The sequence below is a fragment of the Folsomia candida genome, unplaced genomic scaffold (genome assembly GCF_002217175.1).
Source record: "Folsomia candida strain VU population unplaced genomic scaffold, ASM221717v1 Fcan01_Sc010, whole genome shotgun sequence".
NCBI classification, from domain to species: Eukaryota; Metazoa; Arthropoda; class Collembola; order Entomobryomorpha; family Isotomidae; genus Folsomia; species Folsomia candida.
The window spans coordinates 3545908-3563024 of NW_019091202.1; the positions used below are offsets into that span (position 1 = coordinate 3545908).

Below are 17117 nucleotides of genomic sequence, written 5' to 3' on the forward strand. Positions count from 1 at the left end.
GTCAACAGTGCTTTGGAATAAATAAGTTGCTTCATTACTGCCTCCCTGTTCTTCAGCAGATTCAGTGGACTCCACCAACACCAATTTTCTTCGTTTCACAGAATTGTCTGAGTGACTTGATTCCCCGCTGCAATTATTTAGTGTAGTTTGTTGAGGATGACAAGGAAGACTTATCCGCTTTTCTGTTTTCTTTTTTCTGGACGCATCAGTGTCCGTTAGTTGCAATGCGTCAGGCAATCCACTCATGGCCTGGTCGTAGGTCACTACAAAGTTCAAAAATTTATAATAAAATTAGCTTTGCAATATTATGTAGTGCATAACAATTCTATAAGGAGACTTGTATTTAAGTACACTATACAGATACAACATAAAAATAAAAAGGTGCAAAAATAAACATTACCAAACCACTTCTTAATTGTGACATCATAAATAGGCCACTCAACATCTGGATCTTCTGCTCGCTTAACACTTTTCTTGAGCCCTTTGGTGGTAGGAGGATAGTAGCTGGATTGACCCAAATCAGTCTCTATCGTCCATTTCCTTGGTACGACTTCCACACTATTGTCGACGTGGAAGTGGACGATCGCGAAATTTTTATTATCCATTACTCGCCCTCACTGGAATGTATTAATGGAAAGAGAATAGATTTGTGGGACACTGTTTTTATAGGAACACACTTCGAGTCAATTTCAGTTTCCATGAATGTACAAAACTCCTTTGATTTTTTATTTAAATTCACTTTAAATATGTGGAGAAGAGTCGAGTCACATGGATGATTGAATGCACTGGTAGAATGTTTAATTAAATTTCCACTGAAAGAAATTTTATCACTATCACTATGTATTTCTTTGACAACCAATATTTGGCCAGTTTTTAAGAGCAGAATGTTATTTGGAAATGATATACAAATAACAGTTGAATTAATTGTTGCACGTTTTATTTGGCCTGAAAAAGGAATGGAGGGAATATTTTTGTCACACTCGATACCTGCACTATCCAACTCAGCCAGCCGCCTGTGAATCTGCTGTATTGGATTTTGCGCTCCCTTAAGTAATCGTTTCAATTTCCCCAAATAACTTTCAAATCGAAAAGCACTGAATTGCTCTAAATTTCCGTGCTTTCTGACATCTGCAGAGATATGCAGTAGGCCGTGCACATTGTAGGAAACATTTTCTACTCCGTATAAGGTTTTAAATTCTTGTACAAAATATTTCAAAAGATTTTCGGCATAGTCAATATTTGCAGGAGTAGGTACTGGAGATAAAAGTAGTCGAGTGGCGAATGAAAGTACCAAAAAATGATGGTAATACTTCTCTTCTAGATGGTCAATCAGAACCACGGGACCGGAATATAGCAAAAACGAACGATACTTTCGGACAAATTCTATTGGAAATCCAGATTTAACTTCCTCCAAAGCTTTTGAGATGGCGTGAATGCTTTTTGGTCTCAAGCGGTATCCAAATCTTTTCCCCTCTACCCACAATTTAAGCAACTTTTTGGTAACGCCGAGACAAATTAAATGCATATATTCATAAACGAAATCTTGGACCATATCCACTGGTAGATCTGCAAGTGGCGTTGACCCGTTATGATGCTTTTCCTGGGCAAGTGATCGAAAGGACACGTCACTACGAAGATTGGTGAATATTTTAGGGAACACTACACGATGATTGATATATTTTCCTTTTATGTCACATTTACCACATCCATAATAACCTGTGTGGTTTTTAATATTACAAATAAAAGCTCGTGCTGGAGCATCACAAACAAAGTTTTGTATTTTTACTTCATATAGTTTGCAGTTATAATAAATGCCAGTCTTTACCAGATCTCCCACCTCTATCACAAATTGTTTCAAGTATTCGTCTAAATCTTGTGGCTTCTGATCACCACAAAATATAGCCACTGGAAAGACACTTTTAGTTTTTATCGCCCAACATAAAATTGGCCAAAATTGGGTGCTACTACTTTTAAATAATGGTAGCCCATCTATGTTAAACTGGAGTCTGACCACTTGATCATTTTTAGGAAGCTGTCCAAGAATGTTTGACAAGTGTTTAGTAATTCCGAAATAATGAAATGATCCACTGCCAATACGGGTGGTTGGAGTTGACACTGGAGTGTGTAGCAACGTTCGAGAGTCCTTTGGAAACTCGGAGAAGCACTTGTGAGTTTTTAAAATCTGTAAAAGTCCTGATAAAGCCGTCTTAGTTATGTTATTTGATGCGCCCCACTTTTGTAACTTAGAACTGAATTCGAAATTGTCACATTCCGTTTCACTTTTAGTTTCAAAATTTATATCTCGAAATATGTTAGCAGGCACAATTATATTTACGTGCGAATTGTTATCGCAATTAAAAGTTGCTGTATTATTTATGGATGCTAAATGTTCGCTGTCCTCCAAAATATCGTTAGACGGAAGCACTACATTTTTTTTACTCAAGTTTGCAATAATTTCCTTGGATCTGGAAACTAAAAGTCTTGCCCTTTTTGAAATATGACGGCGTTTTGACCTCTTACTTAACAAATATTCCTCATGCGATGTTGATCTACCCATCATCAGCTGCAAACTAAATTTATCAGTATAAGAGATCACACATTAATTTATCCCAAAGAATTCCAGTCGATTTCTCATCGACCTCTCAGCTTTAACTTAATCTCTGAGATTTCTCTGCCCTTTCGCTGCTTCTTTTACACTTATATTTCAAGATCAAGTATTTCGCTGTGAATTCGTAGATAATTCACTTACTTATTCGTTTCATCGAATATACAGAGAATATCGAGGATCGAATTATTAGCGAACGTCGAGCAAAATTCGCGTAGTCGCGAAATCTTAACGAATTCAGAACTAATCGTTCAGAGAAAGAGCAGTGATTTTTCGAGATTACATAGGTCGTGGTGAATTCGCTACAGTCGCAGGGTTTTCGAGTCTCGAAATGTCCACTGGGTACAACTTTACTGAATAAGTTTAAAATAAAAATGGGGTGCCCTCCATGCTGCTGTGGTTCGCTGGAAAACTGGACGAAAGTCGTCGCAATACTACAAATTGTAAGACAAAAATTTCAATTTGAATGCATAAATTTCTCTAAATTTGTAAATAATAAACTTGGTCAGATTAAGGCCTCGATTTCACTCCTCGATGACGTTTTCATGCTCGCGTTCGGCTCTGCTATCGTGCTCGTCCCTCCAATTACGAAAGTTCAACCTGCTGCCATCGTTTTCATCATTTTAGAGGAAATTGTCACCTTGATCTTGTCCATCAATTTGTACAATGGAGCGTCCAAGGTGCCCAAATAGTTTAAATCAAACTGTTTGATTAACCTCATTGTAACCATAAAGTTAGAAAATCTTCCTGAAGTACTAGATTGATTTTATTTAAACTAATTCAATTGCCATGATTTTCTAAATATAAAACACGAATATTTATTTACACTAGATACTTTATTAGTTCGACTTTTTTTCGAAAAGCTAAAAAATCATCCGGTTTTTAACGTTACCCGGTATTTCCAAAATTCAAAAAATTTTGAAGAGATATTTTTTACTCAACTTTTTACTCAAGTTTTACTCAAGTTTTTAATCAAGTTTTCCACAAAGTTGTATATAGTTCCGGAAAATCTGCATTTTTTAATACATGATATACAGGGTGGTGTAAATGTCAGGTTACAATGGAAAATTTTTCAATGGGAAAAATTCGCAAATCTCCATTAGTTACTGAAATTCTGCCTCTGAAATTCAATATTTTGATGAATTTAGTCATCAATTTTCCATAAGTTTTGATAAAAATCTCAATCCCAAATCAGTAACTAATGGAAATTTGCGAATTTTTCTCATTGAAAAATTTTCCATTGTAACCTGACATTTAAACCACCCTGTATATAATGTACTTTGTCCTTAAAGCAACAGTGGTCATGGTACGTCATATGACGAATTTGGTCAAAATGAGGTTAAGGACACAATTTAAAAAAACTTGTCCATCAATGCATAATTACATTTCAACTAATTTGAATAGCGAACCCTTGGAAAATGTTGGGTTTGGCTTGTTGTCCAAGCCGTCTTTATGTTGTCTGCAATCATTCTCTTTCTTGCGGGATTGACCGTCTTAAATGTGGACAACGTTGCCAACCTTATCGGAGGTGCTGGTCTTATCTTCAACGCGTACTGCATCTGGATCGTGTACGCGTTTGTCATTGAGTTACGAGGGGAAGATTTGGCCCAGCGAATTGGGCTTGGACAAGCGTACCATGATCAAAAAGTGTAATACATATTTAAGATTTTGAAATTTTTCAGATAAATTTAATACAAATTGATCCTAAATAAAAATATCTCAAAGTTTAGCGTGAAAGTACATAAGTTGTAAACCTTGAGTCAAAATAAATTATCTAATTTACAAAGCGATTTAGTTTGCATTTTTGATTTTAATTCATAAGTAATTTATGTAAATGTGGAAGACGGGGAAGTTGAGACAGGAATATTTAAATTCAAAACCTGCATACAAGTGCACCTTAATATAAATTAGTAACAACGGCTTTCACTTTCTTCCAAAAGTAGAAAAAGGGGAAAATGAGACAACAAACCGATTAAAACCTGATTTTGCTGGATAAAATACATAAATAGATTATAAAAATATCGTTTTTTTCACCAATTCAAAAATATTGAAAAATCTTACTTATATAATAGCTTAATTCAGCTTGAAATTGATAATTTGCAAAAAAATTTGCACACTCATAAATACATTCGCCAATTATGAGACGATTTCACTTTCCCCAAATGAGACAAGTGCATAAATTAAAAAACACGGTGTGCGTGCGCTTTTCCTACCTCAGCTGCTGCTGCTCCTCGCCGTCCATCACGTTTTATTTCGTTGAGTTTCGAACGTTTGGCAGGTTCCAATTAATTTGTAATTAAAAATTCAATTTAAATGCCGATTAATAATTGAATACATTTATATTTAGCATTAACTCCCACATATTAAATAGGTCGCATTTATTGATGAAATTTGTATTTTACGAAACAAAATTGCATAAATTTTCGTTTTCTCCTTCATCCTTCATTTGTCATTGTAAAACTAATTTCTTATTTTTTTTGTTTTCCAGATTTTAAAATATAAAAATTTACGACGATCTGAGCCATGGAAATCATGGAAATCGCCGCGTTGACCGCGCCTCCGCCTTCTCTGCGCGACGTGAGTTCATTTATAAATTTACATAATTAATTATTTCCATTAAAATTAATTAATTACTTAATTATCTCAATTCCAGAACGTGATCATCGACCGATACGAGTTCTCTTGGACCGTGGATAAGCGCACGTTGATGACCGCCAGTGAACAGTCGGACTTGGCGACATGCCAACTTTTCTTCCGGGCTGGGCGTAATCGGACAATAAACAAGATGTCCAAATGGCGGATATTCTTCAGTGTGAATCCCACTCGGCCCAATTTTGGTCAAGGAAGGGTCAACTTGTGCTTCGCATTGGTCCAGCACGACGGATCTCCTCTTGGTCTCGCCGGCGTCGAGGTGTCCCTTCAGGCAAAGAATTACGACAAGGGCTGGGAGTAGCGTGAGTGGATTTTTGAAATTTAATTGTGCTACTAATTATGTGTTTAGTTAAATCCAGCGCGAATTTATTTATTTATCAAGTTAATGTAGGTTGACTCTTCGCAAAAATCGTCAAAATCTGCACATTTTTAATGATTTCTCGGCTTTAGCTTGAAATTTGTGGACGGCCAATTTATATAAAAAATGCAAATTCCAGAATTTGGAGTGCAGATTCTGACACTTTTTGCAGGAGACAATCTCAAGTTTAGGAAATCCTTAGCAAAATTGGAACTAGTTTAAAAAACTCTTTTTACCAACTTACTAAGGACATGTTTCGTCCAAAATTTGAAAACGAATTTCCAGAAATGATTAAAAATACGTTGCGTTGGACGATTTAGGTGATAAGTCTAATCGTACGCTAGCATTACTCTGGATTTATTTAGTATAATTTACATAATATCAAGTTCAAAGTGTATGTATTTATATTTCGAAAGGGTATCATTATTCTTAAGAGTGTCCTTATATTTCCAGGATTTCCGAGATTCCGGTTCACCTCTGCGTGTAAAGATAATCCAGTGATTGGTACTTTCCAACGTTACCTAAAACAAGCACCGGGCTCCTACTCGACCGCGACCCGGCTTTAATCCAACGCACTTCCGGCGGATTACGTTATCTACCAAATCCCCGACCGATCCATCACCGTGAAACTGGTGTTCACGTTGTATGATCCGTTGAAATTCGTCACTCCGGGCGTGGCAAGTTGGAAGTCGTCCCACAAGACGGAATCTCTCGCTATGTTGGAGGGCGATATCGGTACGGATGTCAGGTTTCGGACGAAGGAGGGCACCATCGTGAAGGCGCACAGGGTCATGTTGTCCGGCCACAGCGCCGTCTTCAAGGCCATCTGCGCCGTCAAGATCCAGCCCAACGAGGTCGAAGTGATCCAAGCAGATGACATGGGGGCTGTCGGATTAGTGTGAAGTTGGCCTCTCCTTTTTTTTTTTTGTTTGGATGAAGTTAGCCGACTAAGCCGAATTTATCCGAAAACTTGGCCTTACCGCCCATAAATCCCGCCAATTTGGGGCAACGTGAGATTCGCTCCCCATAGCTCCAGAACTGTTGAAATTCAAACTTGTTGCCTTCCCGCCCCATTTTAAGGGGTAATTTGAGATTCGGTCTCATTTGGCTATTATCGAGCCAATTAAGTGTTATGAACACGTAATCAATACTTTCTCGGTTCTAGAACACGATATTCAACTAGTGAAGCCAGGACGAAACCACAGCTCAATATGCACATACGCACGTGCATATACAAATGTAATTATTACTATTATTTCAACTTTGCCTAGTATTTACATACACACTACTTTTGTCATACAAGAACTGCACTCACACCAATACTAAAGCAACAAGCAAGCTGCCAGTTTATTAAAAAATTAAACTAAATTTTTGATTTAATCAACGTAGCAACCCTATGGTTTAAGCATACAAAATCGAATGAAATACTCAATTTTTAACGAAAACACATGACTTGTATCATAAGAAAACCGTATTTCGGATTTTGATTGCACGAAAATGGGAAAGGGTTTTGGGCTCGGAATACCCTTATTTTGTAGCCATGACCCTGTGCTACCCAACGTATACTGCGGTTACTCATGCACCACTCAGATAAGAACGAAAAATTCGGGTAAACTCCGACTTTTCCATAAGTTGCAAAAACAAGAAACCCAAATTTCGGATTTTAATTGCTCGAAAACGGGCAAGGCTTTTGGCTCGGAATACCCTTATTTTGTAGGCATGACCCTGTGCTACCCAACGTATACCGCGGTTACTCATGCACCACTCAGATAAGAACGAAAAATTCGGGTAAACTCCGACTTTTCCATTTTTACCATACGAAACCCGAATTTCGGATTTTAATTGCTCAAAAACGGGAGAGGGTTTTGGGATCGGAATACCCTTATTTCGTAGCTATGACCCTGTGCTACCCAACGTATACTCCGGTTACTCATGCACCACTCAGATAAGAACGAAAAATTCGGGTAAACTCCGACTTTTCCATAAGTTGCAAGAACAAGAAACCCGAATTTCGGATTTTAATTGCTCGAAAACGGGCAGGGTTTTGGGCTCGGAATACACTTATTTTGTAGCCATGACCCTGCGCTACCCAACGTATACTGCGGTTACTCATGCACCACTCAGATAAGAACGAAAAATTCGGGTAAACTCCGACTTTTCCATTTTTACCATACGAAACCCGAATTTCGGATTTTAATTGCTCGAAAACGGGCAAGGCTTTTGGCTCGGAATATTCTTATTTTGTAGCCTTGACCTGTGCTACCCAACGTATACCGCGGTTACTCATGCACCACTCAGATAAGAACGAAAAATTCGGGTAAACTCCGACTTTTCCATTTTTACCATACGAAACCAGAATTTCGGATTTTAATTGCTCGCTTGAGCTTTTGATCTCTGGCTATATTTTGCAGTCACGGTCATGGGCTATAAAAAGTATGTTTCTGGTGCTTCTTCGCCGGTAAGTTATCCGAAAAGAATTCCGGGTGAAATCCAACGTTTTTTAGATATGCAAGTATGTTCCTTTATATACGTTGGGTAGGATATCTAAAAAGCGTCGGAAAATTTGTTGTTTCCTATGGTTTCGCTTGGACTTGTGGCATCCTCCATCTTTTAGGGTCAAGGAAGTTCTCCCAGTTCGTTGAAATTCGGGGAAGTATGTGAACCCGTGTCTGCGGGATTGCTATCATGGGTTTATGTATGTATGTAAGCGTTTGCGAATATGGCATATGATGTAAGCTGTTTTGTCGATGTGAGAATATTTATTTGTGTAAAGTTGTGCTTTTATTTGAATATGTCCATAAATTTATGTTCTCCTGCGGTTATGCGTAATTGTGTGTTTGCCTGTAATTAATAATGCAAGTGAATGAAATGGTTTGGTGAACATCGTCCGTATTTCGAAATTTGCAGATGAGATTTGCACATAGGATATGCATCGCAAAACATGTGTCTATGACTTGATACTAAAATAAGTGAGAACTACATTTTAAATATGATGCATCTTATTATAGAACTGGTGTTCTTTTATTTACATTCATATCTTCGATTACTTATAAAATATTCATTCATTTAACTGCAGCCAATTATTAATTTTATATAATTAAGGAGAATTAAGTATTACTTATGATATACTAATAATTTGGAGTAGTGATTACAAGTATACTGAAAACGTCGCACAGATTTTTATCGGTCAACTTAGCAGCACTAATTATTTGTCTATAATGTAATTTGCCAAGAATTGAATAAATAATAAAAATTGGAAAGGGAATATAGCTTAAGTTTTTTGTTATAATTTTATAAAAATCGTAATTAATCATAGAAGACAAGGAGCAAATATTGTATGTATGTACCTATATTCATTTGTTCCGATTAAGACAACTTACAAAACTGTACAAATATTTTCTGGTTGATTTAAGTCAAAATTGTTATTAGATTATGTATTAGCAATCTTATTCTACAGGTTTGTATTCAAACATTGAGCACATTATTCTGAGAAAAATTTACTTGACTGCTTACAAAAGTTCTGTGTATATCTTTCAATTTTAGATTTAATGACAAGGGTTAAACTGATTATTTCATCGCCAAGACTTTCATTCTTTTCATCAAAACATTCAACTTTAAGACGTGCCAGTTGCTCTATCTTTTTATGTATATACGCTAACTTTTCCCGTTCCTGATGACGAATTTCAATACGACGAAGGGCGAGCATGGGGTCACTATTACAGTTTAAAAAGAAGGTCCTTCCATTGGCTGTTGATCTTAATAATTGCCCTACATATTCTTGTCGATAACCTAGACACCCATCTTGATTAACGTCGGTTAATTCTGCCTTAGCGGTTACCAGTACTTTTAGAAAACCTAATGCCATGATCGCACAATCGTTACTGTTGGGAAGTTGAGGAGGGCAAGTGCACGATTCTAATGTCCAAAACGGCTCTATCAACTCGAAATGTGAGTTCAGAGCAGTTACAAGGGCATCAAAAAATGCACGTTTTTTAACCTTATCGACCACTTCTGGGAGTGAGTCATACATCAAAACTGTTTGTGTGTCGAAATGAATTGAAGTTAGAAAACAGTGCTTGGGAGTGTTGGTAAATCCGAGCATAAAAATGGTGCCATATTCCTTGTCGAATGAAGATTTGTCGGGAAGTATGCTCATCCGGGCTACAAATATTCCTTTTGGCGTATGCTCGATAAAATTACTTAAAATTAATTTGAATTTTCGGTCATTTGCATAGTTGGAGTTTTCGAAAATCTGAGTTGCAATTGCGTTGGCAACGGCATCATTAACCAAGGCCCCTGGATTTAGACAAAGTAATTCCTCCTCGTTGCCTGTGGAACATAGCGACATTATATTATTTTTTATAGGTTATAGGAAGTGTGCAACTAATATTTAAATATATGTACCTATTGAGTATAAAGGGGTTTTGAATAATTCCAAACGTTTTTTCGTCGACACGGCCCAGTCGTTAGAGTCGAGCTTCATTTCCCTATGAGTTTCACCCAAGTACCGCTCGAAAACGCCATCATCATCGATAGTATATGTTTGAATGCTAGCTGCAATTTTGGCGGGACCGGATATGTTAATCTCGCTACTAGACGAACAATTCTCTTGTTCAGCATCAAACTTGCTTTCTTGGAATGCAATTCCTCTCAAGGACTTGCCTTTCTTCATTGCCTTGATCTTGGGGACATACGTAGTCGATTTTCTACCCTAATTGAATTGATTTTTGAATCTTTTACGTGGAAAGAGCATGGGAAGTCAAGCTTTGCAAGTTATTGGTCGACTAGTGTAGCCCAGTTGGATAGAGGTTTCGGTCGTAATAGTTCGAAATCCCATTTGTCCGCAAAATCTTTGTACGGAATTCGAATGGTAATTGAGTCCGGTCTCTGATAATCTTTTATTTGCGGGGATAGGCCTTCAATTTCGATGACATCATCGATGGTGAACACTTCAGATCCTTTTGTTAAGAGAGGAGCATCTTCTGCGACCTGGTCAAACTGATCACGAGTGTGGGATTCATCCTCTGTTATATCTATGCCAATAATTATGATTTTAGCAAAATTTCTATCACTCCATGTATATTATATCCAGTCAGTTCATTAGCATATGTATTTTGACACACTTCCGCAAAAATATAAGCTGAAAACTCAAATCGAACCAGTGGTAATGTTTTGGCAAAGTAATTATTTATAAAATTATGACGAGAGACTCGGCTACTATTTGAGCCTGGCTATTATTCAATCAACAGCTACCATTTTTTTCCTTGTTGAACTAATATCGCGAAAGTACCCCATGTATACATATGTAAATAAGTTGACTGGGGATATAAATAATGGTATATGTATGCATGCATATAAGGATAAGAGATATACCGTCGTTTTCATGCCCTGTGCGCATCGGAATATCACTGCTATCGTGGATTATTTCGTCGGGCAATTCAATATCTATAACAAGAGTTCAAATATTTACTGTTTTGGTTTGCAATTAAATGATTAAATGCATTGTTACGTGGCGAAGTCACATTCATACCTTTCATGATTAAACCACTGGGAAGGGGTGACGTTTTCTTGAAACTCGGAATCGAATTGATACCTGGAAAAATTTAAGTTTAATTATTGCAAGCACTATTGAGTTAGAACTCTAGGACGTACCATTACTAATGCAACCTGGGCAAAACCATTTTGTTCCACTCAGTCTATCTTCGTCACACACAGTCACACATGCTGGCCTCGGGCTGTCAGGTACTTCATAATGAAACCAAAGTCCATTTGTGCATTTTGGAATGGCGCAACATTTTACCATGGGTCCACCCCTACTTTCTTTACAAATGCAAAATTTGTAATGCGTTTCAGGGGCTCTAAAGCTTGTTTTCAATGGATTGTTAGTTGTCGGCGTGAAAATGATTTTCCTTCTGGGACGATCCCTTAGTTTCATTTTTGGTGTTGATGTTTCTGAAAATCAAATAAAATTAATAAGAATATATTGTTGCTTCCTTACGTGCAAATTTACTCACCGAATTCTGAAGGATTTGGCAGTACGAGTTCTGGACTGGTTGACCTCGTCGTTGAATTATTTACACTATCTAAATATCAACGAAACGTTAGGTAATGGATGGTTAATCAAAGATATTAATTCATTGTGCTTACCAACTGAGGGCTCCCATGTCATTGTTGTTCCCGTATAAATTTGAGAGTCCGTATGCGATGAGCTTGGTGCTTCCACGAATGGTTCCAATATTGTACAGGATTCCACGTGCAGCTCTGCAAATTGACATTTAGGTATCAACCAGCAAGGATCAATTTAGTATATAATTATTCTTGAGCTAAAATTACTTGTATTTTTTTGGAGTATAGATTTCCCGTACTTCTGAATACACCTGTAATGGGTCAAAACTCCAAAAATTTTGTGCGACAATTCAGGCGAATATTGCTCCTTGAGTGCTTCTCGGGTCGAAATGTTTAGATTCGAGGAGCCTATTTTTCTAATCAAGGCGAGAAGGTCTTGTCGATGCCCATCACCAATTTCGAGACTTTTAAGTTTTGCAGTGTCGGTAAAATCGGATAGCTCGAATTTTCTCTGCGAGGCTTTGTTGATAAGTCGTCGCATCCTCTGGCGTAGAAGATCCGCCGAAACTATGATTTTTTTATTCCCAAGTTAAACTCTAACTATAAATGTATAAATGTATTTAATAGTTGAGTTGTTAGTATACCCAAATTATGATCATTCCCTCTATTTATCTCCGCATCATCCACGCGTCGCTTTGATTTATTCGATGACTTTTTTAGTACATTCCGTATTGGGCTCGTGCAATGGAACACCAACGGCTCATTTCCCTTATACTGCCTGTAACATATATATGTATAAGGCAAGTAGTGATTACAGTAACGTAGATTAACAAAAGTGAAAATATGGAACTATATAAAACTCAAAATTTAGAGATTAAGATTTCGTGTCTTTTGAGTGTCAGTATAAAATTCCAACAATAGCATAATTGAGCTTAATTATCTTATTAATTAGATAATTTTGTCCTCACAAACACGGTAGCATTTTCAAAAATATTTAGTACGAACACTAGATAAATTCACGTAGCAAAAAAATAATTTACCTTGTGTTATCCGAAACACTAGAAATTGTTTCATAAGGAGAGAATCCGTCTACGCTATGTTGCCCATCAGTGCAAGCCGAATCTACACAAATTTACAAAAATTTATTTATATTTTTTGAACAATTTATATCCAGTTTTGAATTAATTTCAACAAACAATTTGTGCCTTATGTTTTATGCATGCACATACATATGTACATATGTATGTGCATTTAAAAATCGCCACATATACCTGCTTGGTAAACGTCATCGTAATTGAGAGCATCTTGCCCGATTGGTAGTGAAGATAACCTATCCATGATTTTGATTCTCATATTTGAAAATGGAATGAAGTCGTAAGAAGTACCAAAAAGTAGCCTTTCGAATTGTTGAAGGATTAGAATCCCCGAATCCGATGAACCGGAGAAGTTAATGCATTGATTGATCTTAAAGGACCACGTGGTGCCTTTTCCTTTGAAGCATAAAACTAATTTCCTTGCCACATCCAATAAGATTGAACGACGCGATCGAGTAATGCCCATTGGGTTAAAGATGTAGATAAATTGAGTTTCCGCATCTCCGTAAATCAGTGCATATTCTCCATTAGTGATAAAAGGGGAAACGAAATAACGTGTGGTAATATTTGCAACTTCTGAAGTATTCACTTCTATTTTGACATATCGATTCCCTGCAGAATCTGTGACATATCGTCCATTATTCATGGTGTAATTCGCCTGGACAAATTGAGATGTAAGCAGGGTATAAAGTCTCAATCCTTCTGCATCATGAAGGGTTGAGTAAAGGTATGCCTCCACAATGTTGGGATAAAGTGGGTCTGAATAATTGAGGCATTGCAAATCATCGGCGGTGAAAAATAGGGGATATGAAGAAGTGAATAATTTTCCAGATGTACCAGATATTGGACTTAACTTTGCTAGTGTAGACAAGCTAGCATTGATTTTTGAATACGGTGGGGAGTTTGGTGGATCTACTACGGTTTCCCCGCTGTAGTCAAAGGATGGCGACAAGGATTGGTCCAAACCTGGGCTAGATTTCATGAATTTCTCAGATTCACTGGACATATTTGATGCGGAGCCTGACCTCTGGGGGCTTGAGGTTTTTCTTGCTGGTTGGATATTTTCAAAATTTGTGGATAATGCAATCTTTTTAGTATCTTCCCTCCTATCCACAGTCCGCCAAACTTCAAGGACTTCAGTTGGTTGCACTAGGGGCGGAAGATTTGTTGGATCTGCAATATTCTTCGCATTCACATGAACCTCCCTATAATACTCGAAGTGGCTAATTACTTTTATTCGAAACACCTTTAGGTCATCGCAGGACAATATGGGTTTAAATTCTTCGGTTCGACATAGGATTGCTTCAAAGTTGTGTAGGACGTACAGGCCGCAATCGGAACTATTTGTTTGAGCCGGGGTGTTTTGAATGATGCACATTTTCCAGTCTCTTTTTCCAACTTCTACTTCAACGGATAGAAGAATTTCACGAATTGTATTCTCGACGGATGGAAGACGCTCTTGAGATATTGGAATGCTGTCGAACACATTAATTTCATTGCTTCTTAAGTCCAGCTTGACAAGGAAGTAGTGCATCCCGCGAAACACGGTTATAAGAAGGAATTCGAGCTCTGGACTTATTGCATTTTTCATCATTTGTTGATTTACTTGGTAGACGACAGTACCAGACTCATCAACTTCATTAATTGGTGGATCAATTTGGGTTAGCAATGGAACCATAAATGTTATTCGCAGGTATTTAACGTTGGAAAAATCGAGCTGCTTCAAACGCATAGCTAGGTAGCCATCAATTATGTGGTCGCTAATTAATACACCCTCAGTTCTAATTTCTTAGATCCGACATTCTCACGGTTACACCCGTTCCAGGTGTCATTAAAGAGTCTGCTTCGTTCATGGCTTCATATTCGGATTGGGATATTTTATTTGCGTCGTCACAAGAAGAACCTTCGTCTGATTTGCTTTCTGGTAAATCATTTTTCTTGGATTTCATATCGGGCGACATATTGTATAGAGTTGGATCGATGGAATGAATATTTTCTCAGTATAGGCAAATTTCTTGTCTTGGATTTCGGAAGAAAAATAGTTTTCTTATGTTTTTAGGATTTTGCAATTTGGCTCTTTCAATTCGCTTCCAGATTTTGGTCAGGGTTTACGGATGGGTTCTTATGTGTTTTGAGAAATTTTCTTCTGACTTCGTTCAGTGAATTGTTCAGATGGCGTTGCGATGAATGTTAAAGACCCTCCTGATTTGACCCTTAAGGGATGATGATGATGCAGGGAGGCTGATTCACAAAAATCTGAAAAAGCAAGAGAGACCAAAATAACATGGATTTGTATTAAATTTAGCAAGTTTACAAAGCTGGGATTATATTTTGTTAAATTTCGGAAGTTTACAAAGCTTAGATAAACGATTGTTAAGTTTGAAAGGTTTACAAAGCTTGGATAAATGATCGTTGCAAAGTTTACAAAGCGAAAACTGATTGTTGTTAAATTTAGCAAGTTTATAAAGTTCTAAATAATTTTTGTTAAGTTTATAAACTTTACGAAGCTGGGATTAATTTTTAATAAATTTAGCAAGTTTACAAAGCCTGGACAGATTTGTGTTAATTTTCGCAAGTTGACAAAGCTTGGATAAAGGATTGTTAAATTTAGACAGTTTACAAACTCGGAATAGATTTTTGTTAAGTTTATCAAGATTACGAAGCCAGGAAAACTGATTATTAAATTTGCAAAGTTTACAAATCTGGAACTGATTTTTATTAAATTTAGACAGTTTACAAACTCGGAATAGATTTTTGTTAAGTTTATCAAGATTACGAAGCCAGGAAAACTGATTATTAAATTTGCAAAGTTTACAAAGTTGGAACTGATTTTTATTAAATTTGGAGGGTCAACAAAAAGGGGAGCTGATTTGTGTTAAATTTACCAAGTTTACAAAGCTTGGAAAGATTTTTGTTAAATTTAGAAAGTTTATAAAGCTGGATTAAATTTTTGTTAAATTTGGCAAACTATACCATATTTTGGCTAATTTTGGCAAGTTTACAAAGCTGGGAAAGATTTTTCTAACTTTGCAAAGTTCATAAAGCTGGAATAAATTTGTGTTCAACTTGGCAAGCTATACCATGTTTTGGGTAGTTTTGGCAGGTTTTCAAAGCTGAGAAAGATTTTCTTAAATTTAGTAAGGTTACAAAGCTGGGACAGATTTTTCTAAATTTACCGGGTTTACGAAGCTGGATTAAATTTTTGTTAAATTTGGCAAACTATACAATATTTTAGTTAATTTTGGCAGGTTTTCAAAGCTGAGAAAGATTTTCTTAAATTTACAAAGTTTACAAAGCTGGGAAAGATTTTTGGTTAATTTACCAGGTTGACGAAGCTTGGAATAAGTTCTGCTAAATTTACCAAGCTTACAATACTGTGAGTGGTTTTTGTTAAATTTACAAAGTTTATATAGCTGGGATTAATTTTTGCTAAATTTGCCAAGTTTACACAGCTGGGATTAATTTTTACTAACTTTACCAAGTTTACAAAGCTAAGATTAATTTTGTTAAATTTACCGGGTTTACAAATTACCCATATTGGTTAATTTTGCATGATTTCCAAACGTATGTATGTATGTACTCCAAAAGAAATTTCCAACATTTCTTTTATGAACAAATTGTTAAAGGTTACGAAGCTGTGACGTATTTTCTTATTTTCTGATGTTGAAATGGCGAAGAAGCAAGATGTTTAATTTTGCGAAGCACACATAAAGCATTTTTTTGCTAAAATCATCAAATTTACATACATCCTTTTACTTCTTAAATGCAAATGTTCTGCCCGGAGGGCTGGTAACAAAATTGAACCGAAACGTATTAAAACAGTACCAAAATGATTCTAATTGCACGTCGACGGGAAGTCACGACTCTCTTAAAAATAATTCTACCATTTTGAAAAGTAATTGCACACTGAACCCTAAATTAAATACGAAATTCAGAATAACGTTAAATTGATTAAGATTAAAATTTACTCTGGACTTTGTACAATTTAGAATTCAGAATGCAATTAGTTTTCAAAGTGGAACATTATTTTTAAGAGTGTTATACGCGCATGAAAACTTTAATCACCCACCCAACTAATTCCCAAATAATCAAAAAAATTTTAAAAAATCCCTAATTCCCCACCACCACGAAGCCTACTTCAGGTTAGCTTTGTAACCGAAGGCCTCCATCAGGCCTCCGGTCAGCCAACCCCACTCTCAAGGGACGACGACTGCTCTCACCCCCAATCATTGAGTGTATGGTGGCTGGGCGGGCAAGGTCAGGAGGGTTCCGTTGCTCAATTTCAGGCAGTCTCACCAAGCCCTTTCGGTCCTTGGGCCGGCGTCATAGACCGCCCGCTCTG

General features: G+C 36.8%; 1 long non-coding RNA gene across 1 annotated transcript; it reads left to right on the forward strand.

Annotated features, from left to right (window-relative positions):
* The first annotated feature begins 4787 nt into the window (after positions 1-4787).
* LOC118436677 lies at positions 4788-7409 on the forward strand. Its single transcript, XR_004835627.1, has 4 exons — positions 4788-4897; positions 5094-5182; positions 5259-5559; positions 6069-7409. It is a non-coding gene; the product is annotated as an uncharacterized LOC118436677 (long non-coding RNA).
* The last annotated feature ends 9708 nt before the right edge of the window (positions 7410-17117 follow it).